General features: G+C 35.3%; 1 protein-coding gene across 3 annotated transcripts in view; it reads left to right on the forward strand.

Annotated features, from left to right (window-relative positions):
• LOC106467096 (phosphatidate phosphatase LPIN2-like) overlaps positions 1–5,000 on the forward strand; it is an 89,272-nt gene that overhangs the window by 22,662 nt on the left and 61,610 nt on the right. Inside the window, exon 1 of one of the 3 annotated variants that reach the window (XM_013927415.2) lies at positions 234–333. The exons of the other annotated variants lie outside the window; for them this stretch is intronic. The gene's annotated coding sequence lies outside the window, so the exon portion shown is untranslated. Of the gene's footprint in view, positions 1–233; positions 334–5,000 lie in introns of those variants that run through there. 3 annotated transcript variants of the gene reach the window in all.

Here is a 5,000-nt window from a genome sequence, read left to right on the forward strand (position 1 = left end):
ATTGTTTACGTAAAATTTTGGAATTTCTTTAGTGGTATTCGCAGGAGATGTTTTCGTAGGATTTCGAAACAACTAGGCTTTATCAAGGACAAATACACCTAAAAAAAGAGCAGTGTTATCTAGTTTCGCGCAGTAAGTTCCTATAGTACTCGCGAATCGTCCGCTGATTGGTTAGTATTGAGAGGCGGTGCCTTTACGTGATGAAAGTGCTTTCTAAATAAATATACGTAAGCTTGTTTGTTTCACGTTACTGTTATTTAAATTTGTGTGTAGTAGAGGATATTGTAGTGTTTGATGAGAAGAGAGAGAGTTGTTTAGTGTGAACAGAAACAGGTCAGTGGTTGATATATATATATATATATGCTATATAATAATATCGTATTATACAGGAGGATTATGAAGAAAATCCCATATATATAAAGTTGTATCTTGAAATATACTTGTTCTATGGGAACAAAGTTTCATTAGAGTCACATTAAAGTCATAAGCTTTATCAATGAAAGTAAAGGGTGTTTCCAGAACTGTCACAGAAAGTGTTCAATATACTTAATAATCACTTTCAATAAGTACATCAAGCTTAAATCTAAAATAAGCTACTGTAAGTATCATCTGTTCTGGACAGTGTTCATTGATGCTCGCAGTACCCTAAACATTGACACGCATTTTATTCAAATCAACAGTCTGGTACTGTAGAAAGACGTGGGGGTGGGGAGAAGGAATAAAATTAAGGCATGTCTCTGTCATCTGATTCTGAAAGACTCGGTATCATATCCAATTTTTTCTGAATAAAATATCTGATTCTCAGTATGCCTTTGGCGAAATTGTGTTCCCCATTGGGCAAAACTTTTATAAGATAAAACCATTTTAATTGTTTACACATATTCGAATATAGCAAAAATACCTGACAATACTGTAGTATTTATAACAGATATAGTGTGGTTGACATATTGTTATACCTTTTTCTCTACTTTTGCTCATAAGTTGTCACAATTGTATTATAATATATATATACTACTCAAAACTTGCTAGGGATCTCTTTTCAAAATGAGTATATCCAATAATAGTTAAGTAACTATCTTCCCTATCAAACGCTTACCTGTATCCACTTATCCTATCGTGCCCTTCCGTACCAGAGCGTGAAAGAGGACACTATCTTAAAATGAAGCATTTTAGTTTTTGTTGTTGTTGTTCAGTTGTTTAGAAAATAACAAAACAAATCTCGCCAATAGTAAATGTGTCCACCATAAAGTTTGACCACTGCTTGGCATAGTCTCTGAAAATTTTTGATGAACTTCTGGATATTGGTCTGTGACACGTAGATCTATTATTTTGTAAGGGCGTTTCCCAGTTCATGGATAGGGAAGGCCAAAACAGCACGTTGGATGGACTTCCAGACATGCTTGATCAGGTTCTTATCTTGGACAATATGATACGGACAATAGTCTTCCTGTGAAGAAAAAAACTCCATGACCCAAGCTTAGTGTGGGCGAGCGTTGTCATTCACAAGTACGAAGTTGTCACTAATGACATCGATTTATGACTTTACGTAAACATAAAAGATCTCATCCTTGTACCTCACAGCTGTCAACAAGTAGCCCTAGAACGTATGGAGATCAAACTTAATGACGAGGAACCCATTTTTACACTAATAAAGTTTTATGTAAACGGTGTACCTTTGTTACCGTGTTAAATTTGCAATTAAGTTTTCTTTGTTACCCATTCAAGTTGTCTATAAACATTATTAGAAGGTCAGTTCTGCATGCTTCCCCAGGCAGTGAAAAACCCACAGTGGGGTCAAGTTCCGCTAGCTTGGTTCTGTGATTGCTCTCTCTAAGTCTACTTACCCGATTCTCTAGCACGACGATCAATTAAGTCGAGACCTGGGCTTATCCACGAAAAACGCTAGCGTCCAATCTTGGATTGCCCAAGCCAAGTGGTTTTGACTCCAATCTCGTGGGTCTTGCGTATGACGCTGAGTCAGTGGGACTTTAATACAAGCTTTCCACGACCATAGTCTTGAGTCTTATGGACAGTTTGGGTTGATACTTGAACTCCAAATGCACTTTGAAGATCGTAATGGCTTATGCTCTGTCTGAACAGGGTCTAGGCAAGTCTTTACGGTTAAGAATCAGTCTCATTTTGGGCTTATTGCCCCCTGTTTGCCATCACCATACCATTTTCATAATTCTTCATAGATTCTGTATTACTTCTAGGAATTTGAAACGGCACCTTGGCACACTCCCAAGACACTCCTTTTTTGTAGTAGACCGAGGCCTTATGACACTTCCTTCAGACTTAAAAAGCTCTTGATACGTGCTTGAACCATTTTGGTACAAAATGCGAGTATTAGAACTCAGAAACTAAAAGCAAGGCGACAGTAAATTAAATGACATGGAGTGTTTTTTAGACAGAAATATTCCTGTTTGAGGAGTCTAGAATTAATTGGTATAAGTGATAATAAGCGGGGGCAAAACCCGTGCAGAATTTGGTACTCAATATCACTGACAAACAGTGACCCTAACAGATTTTAGTAGTGTATAATATTTATATCTTATTTTTTCGAGTCACAGCAGCATACGTTAATGTGTGTATGTGTTTATGAAGTAGTTATATAATGATTTGAAATTAAAGGTGAATAAATATTAGTATATCACTTTCCTGCCCCTGTTTTATTATTTAAGTTTTGTTCCTGAGACACATGAAATTACGTTGTTTATGGTTCTAAAAAGGATGTATTAAACGTAGCCCAGATTGTTTCTTGATTTTATTCCAATGTCAAGTATGCTTTAAGATAAATATTACTTGTATAAATTGTAAAGACAATGTGACGTTAATGGAATAAGCAGTCTGTTACTTAAGCTGATCATTGGGTTTCATAATTGTTTCGAGTTTGGTAAGCCGAATCTTTGTTTTCTGAAGTTTAGCTTTGTTACGTATGGAAGGTACGTGGGTGACGTGTTTATAATATTTAAAGAACAGAACTACGATAGAAGATTTTGAGTTAAAGAACAGCCAACGCACAAACTGAAAAAAAAAAAAACACAGGTGATTTCTGTATTTCCATTTTTGTGGACATTGGAAATGTAAATGATGACCAGCTACTTAAAAATAGACGAATATCACAAGTCCATTGTGCCGGACTGTATTTGAAATTTTACAGTATTGTGAGTGTTGCTTCATCGAGATCACGTGACTATTCTCACGCCCTCTACCTTCTAGAACTATCCTGTACTTTGGCGAATGCTCTAGCATTTACTAGATATAGGGTAGGCTGGTATATAAAAGAGAGTGATAACGTGACGGGAAGGTAATGTGTGTGTAGACAGTGAGTAATTTATCTGCAGTCAGAGAGTATTATTGAGCACGTTCGTAGTTATAGCGTTTGTTTTAGCGCGATTGTTGAAATTAAGGGTATCGTAAAGTTATATTCGGAAAGAATAAACCAGTTTTATTAAATAAAGACTTGTGTCGCTAAAGTTTCGTCGGAACGAAGTTACGGAAAGTTGATTAACAAACGGAGACGTAACATGAGCAATACTTTTAAGAATAATTATCTTTTTATTCTTGTTCAGTAAACATAGAACCCGTAAGACTTATAGCACGTATACCGCGTTCTGTCAAGAACTGTGTAAACATCAGGGACGTTTTGGTAGCACTGTGAGAGCTTCATTTGGTTACAGTGAGAGTGTAATACAATACATGTACATTGAAGTAAGATGTGTCCAAGTCAGTACTCTATCGTACACGTGATACCACTTATGGTTAAGCATGATGTCATCTTAAAAACAAATTTAAAAAGGGACCAATAAAACTTAAATATGATTCTAACTCAGAACCTTTTATAAAATATTTAAAAAATAGAAGGGTTCATTTATTGTTGTGTAAAAATTTGTTAGTATAAGTTGAGAACGAGGCTGGCTCTTCGATGATTTACGTTATCTTAATGATCTTGGTTCAAGCAAACAAATTTGATTTCGAGTCGAGTATCTCAAATTGTTTAAGTTAGTACTGTGGTTTCTCCCCCCCCCCACTACCCCACACGCACAGAATTACAGACAGCACGTAAAATAAAATTCATTATAAGTGTCAAAACATTGTTACAGACTTCACCGTTACTCGCCCAGTGCATTACCGTTTTTTTTTCTTCAGCAAAATAAGCAGTTACCACAGGTTCCGTCGAGACGTTTTACAAAACCCAGAGCTTTACGTGGAACGCTCTTCGTATCAATCATATATATAAGTACATGCATCATGATACGTAAATTTAACTTCTATAGTTCGTAGCGTTGTTGAGCTTTACCAAGTAATATATAACTGAGTATCAAAATTAATGACTGAATCATTAAAAATAAGATAAATACTTTTAGAAACTTCACTCACAGCTAGGCCAGTGCGGATACCCCGTAATTTGATTACATAATACCATTTCAACTTTAGTGACTTTAGTTTTTACTCAAGGGTAAAATTCATTTCAAGCTACAAAAGGCGTTAACATTTTTTTTTGTGTGTTACCATTTCAGGTCGCAACCTAATTTATATAACAGCATTCTTATATATTGATTTTACTGTTCTATTTATGTGATATACGTCATTACTCAGGCTTTCAGTATTAGCTTAGTTACCAACATTTACAACCAAAGCGAAAACACTAGTGAATTTATTGGTAACCTTCTCATAGCCAGCTAGAACTGTAATGAATCTTACTTGCTAGTTAGTTGGTAATTTTTCCACTAAACTAAAGGCAATTTAAACTGGAGAACTGATGAAATTATGTATAAATTAATTTGAGCATTTAATACATTTTTTTTTATATTTGCTCTTAAAATTTATGAAAAAAAAGATTAGGTGTGAACCACCTTCAGTTTTTGGATTGAAGGGACAAGTAAATGTCACAGTATTATTAATTGCTAATAATGAACATCCTTGGACTTACTTCAGGGCTATTAATACTGTTGCGTCATCGAGATCACGTGACAATTCTCACGCTCTCTTGTTTCTAG

Source organism: Limulus polyphemus, unplaced genomic scaffold, assembly GCF_000517525.1.
Source record: "Limulus polyphemus unplaced genomic scaffold, Limulus_polyphemus-2.1.2 Scaffold2487, whole genome shotgun sequence".
Lineage (NCBI taxonomy): Eukaryota > Metazoa > Arthropoda > Merostomata > Xiphosura > Limulidae > Limulus > Limulus polyphemus.